Below are 3,987 nucleotides of genomic sequence, written 5' to 3'. Positions count from 1 at the left end.
GGTTTAGATGCCTTGTGTATTTTGTGTTTTATTTCGTTTAGCGTTGTTGTTGTTCTTCTTTTTGTTTAGCGTTTGATGTAATAATAATGTAGTCGGGAAAAAATTTAAAATTTATAAAAGATGTTTAAAATACACTATGGTGAAGCGTATATAAGATTCGGCACAGCCGAATATAGCACTCTTACTTGTTTATATTAAGATGTGTATTTCAAGTTATACTACCATTCTGCATAGAAATCTTAATTTCTAGAAAAAGTGGACTTGTTACGTGGGTTGCAAAATGCAAACCTTTCAGCAACAACAGTAATCCAATAAAGTATGATGGGTGGTGGGAATTACTGCAATAAAATTAATGTTTTAAAAATAGCAAATAATTTATAACAAACATTTATACCTGTTACTTTTACACGGTTGGGAAACGTTATTATGTGGGAAAGGGGTACGATAACTTAGTTTAGATGAACATGAAAATAAAAAAGAATTTGTTATGAAATTTTTTTTTTTGGATTAGATGTTTGTTTGTATGTATTTTATTGATATATATGATTAATGGCTTACTTTGAATTATTAAAGCTTTATTTTAAGCATCTTTTTGCTGATTTTCTTCTGCTTAAGTTTTTGTTTTTTAAGCCGTTGATTTAAATGGCGAATTCGGAAATATATCCGACATTTAAAGAAAAACTCTTTAATATGTGGCGGAAGGTCAACGCTGATGCTTCTAATAATGTAGCCAGCTATATATTCCAAAGCATATACTTGGAGAGTACCCATATCAAAATTCGATCCACATAAGTCGTCAAGTGCATTTGTTTGGGGTTCTTCCAAAATTTCGTCCATTTTAACTGGGTCGTTCTGAATTTTTAATCCACTTTTAATAAAAGATTCTTGAGAATCTTAAGCGCTGAGCCATTCCGTTGTGTCGTAACCCACGTTACCGGTACCACTAAGATGCTCAGTATTTCTGGCTGTAAATATTACAAGAGTAAATTAATATAATAATGATATATAAAATGCAAACAATTTAAAACATACCCAAGATGTATTTCCTCATCCTATATTTAAAATCTTTTGGGGAGGGATGATCATTCAAACTCCCTTTGCTGCGAAGTGCACCACAGAAGTGTTCCAACACACTTGTGCACATGTAAGTCATCTTGAACCTTTCCTCAACATATTCGTGAAGCATAACAAATGCTTTGTTAGTTGTAAGTATACCTTTTTGGAGAGGTTCAAGGCTTTTTTGTTGGGTACTACGGGAAGCGATATAATTTTGTTAATTTGGTCCAATTTTTCAAGTTGTGTTCCCAATACATGACCAATTGGTTCCTTTCCCGGATACACAAACACAGGGTATACAGAGAAGTCACGAGCAAAAAGCTATTTCACTCTCTTTCGCACAAAACGAATTCAATGATTTTTTTATCTGTATTTTATATACCTCTTCTCACCAAACAATTTCAAAATCAAACAAAAGCTGATTTTAGACTTTTTCAAATGTCAAAAGTGACATCTCTGTATACTTTGTGACACAAATGTGCTAAGTTGAGTCACAGGGTATACAGAGACGTCACGAGCAAAAAGCTATTTTCCTCTCTTTCGCACAAAACGAATTCAATGATTTTTTTAGCTGTATTTTACATACCTCTTCTCACCAAACAATTTCAAAATCAAACAAAAGCTGATTTTAGACTTTATCAAATGTCAAAATTGACATCTTTGAATACTTTGTGGTTGAGTTGAGGAATGTTAAACCAGTCATTTACAAACAGAATGAAGTCAGCTGTCTCAGTGGCTTGGTAGACATCTAGGCCAACAGAAAAAATCGGCGTATTGCGTTAGCGACCACACACATGTGGTTCCTTTGAAAATAAGCACATAAAGAAAACAACCCGACGAAAATTTAAACAAACCGTAACAGCTGTTTTATCAAAATACACATTTTTTTGGTGTGGTGAGTTATTTTTGTTTACAAATATGTGTTTCTGCAAGTGGAAAAGACGCAAAAACTCGTTTTCATTGTTTACATTTTCAATATGTGTTTATGCACGTGGTAAAAATTCAAAAAAATTGATTTTCATGATTTACATTAAAAAAAAAACATTTTTGGTCAATTAAAATATGTATATAAATGTGGAAAGGAACAAATCTGATAAAATATAAATATATTTGGGATTATATCGTTACAGAATGCCTTTTAATAAAAACATTCAAAAAATGTTACTATAGCCGTATATATAAAATGATATACACATAAGTGCTTTCGGACGATCTTGTGCACGATATAAACCTATATAGAACTTCAAGCTGGAAGTGTAGAAATCGGATGACATACATTTTTTTTCCGGATTTCATCGTTCTAGGGTGTGTACTACAACAACAAATTTTTTTTACAAAAAATGTTACTATAGGTGTATATATAAAATGATATATAAGTGCTATAGGACGATCTTGTGCACGATAAAAACCTATATAGATCTTTAAGTTGGAAGTGTAGAAATCGGATAGCACAAATTTTTTTCCTGATTTCATCGTTCCAGGGTGTGTACTACAACAACAAACTTTTTTTTACAAAAAATGTTATTCTGGCCGTATAAATGGCATGTAACTGGTATCGGACGATCTTGTGCACGATAAAAACCTATATGGAACTTTAAGTTGGAAGGGTAGAAATGGGATGGCATACATTTTTTCCGGATTTCATCGATCTAGGGTGTGTACTACAACAAACTTTTTTTTTACAAAAAATGTTACTATAGCCGTATATATAAAATTATATATAAGTGCTATCGGACGATCTTGTGCACGATAAAAACCTATATAGAACTTTAAGTTGGAAGTGTAGAAATCGGATGGCATAAATTTTTTTCCGGATTTCATCGGAAAACAACAATTTTTTTTTTACAAAAAATGTTATTATGGCCGTATATATAAAATGATATGTAACTGCTATCGGACGATCTTGTGCACGATAAAAACCTATATAGAACTTTAAGTTGGAAGTGTAGAAATCGGATGGCATACATTTTTTTCCGGATTTCATCGTTCTAGGGTGTGTACTACAACAACAAACTTTTTTTTACAAAAAATGTTACTATAGCAGTATATATAAAATGATATATAAGTGCTATGGGATGATCTTGTGCACGATAAAAACCTATATAGGACTTTAAGTTGGAAGTGTAGAAATCGGATAGCATACATTTTTTTCCGGATTTCATCGTTCTAGGGTGTGTACTACAACAACAAACTTTTTTTTCAAAAAATGTTATTATGGCCGTATATATAAAATGATATATAACTGCTATCGGACGATCTTGTGCACGATAAAAAACTATATATAACTTTAAGTTGGAAGTGTAGAAATCGGATGGCATACATATTTTTCCGGATTTCATCTTTCTAGGGTGTGTACTACAACAACAAACTTTTTTTTACAAAAAATGTTACCATAGCCGTATATATAAATGATATATATGAGCTATCGGACGATTTTGTGCACGATAAAAACCTATATAGAACTTTAAGTTGGAAGTGTAGAAATTGGATGGCATACATTTTTTTCCAGATTTCATCGGAAAACAACAAATTTTTTTTACAAAAAATGTTATTATGGCCGAATATATTAAATGATATGTAACTGCTATCGGACGATCTTGTGCACGATAAAAACCTATATAGAACTTTAAGTTGGAAGTGTAGAAATCGGATGGCATACATTTTTCCGGATTTCATCGTTCTAGGGAGTGTACTACAACAACAAACTTTTTTTTAAAAAAATGTTACTATGGCCATATATATAAAATGATATTTAAGTGCTATCGGACGATCTTGTGCACGATATAAACATATATAGAACTTTAAGTTGGAAGTGTAGAAATCGGATGGCATACATTTTTTTCCGGATTTCATCGTTCTAGGGTGTGTACTACAACAACAAACTTTTTTTTACAAAAAATGTTATTATGGCCGTATTTATAAAATGATATA

The 3,987-nt window shown here is 31.7% G+C and overlaps 1 long non-coding RNA gene across 2 annotated transcripts; it reads right to left on the bottom strand.

Annotated features, from left to right (window-relative positions):
* Positions 1-231: 231 nt before the first annotated feature.
* LOC124419484 lies at positions 232-1,831 on the bottom strand. Of its 2 annotated transcripts, XR_006940635.1 has the most exons (5): positions 1,643-1,831; positions 1,033-1,485; positions 559-965; positions 395-448; positions 232-338 (listed from the first exon to the last, which is right to left on the bottom strand). It is a non-coding gene; the product is annotated as an uncharacterized LOC124419484 (long non-coding RNA). The 2 variants fall into 2 exon arrangements; XR_006940634.1 differs by having other exon boundaries at positions 1,033-1,825.
* Between the last annotated feature and the right edge of the window lie 2,156 nt (positions 1,832-3,987).

The sequence above is a fragment of the Lucilia cuprina genome, chromosome 4 (assembly GCF_022045245.1).
Source record: "Lucilia cuprina isolate Lc7/37 chromosome 4, ASM2204524v1, whole genome shotgun sequence".
NCBI lineage: Eukaryota > Metazoa > Arthropoda > Insecta > Diptera > Calliphoridae > Lucilia > Lucilia cuprina.
This window is presented reverse-complemented; position numbering and strand designations above follow the sequence as displayed.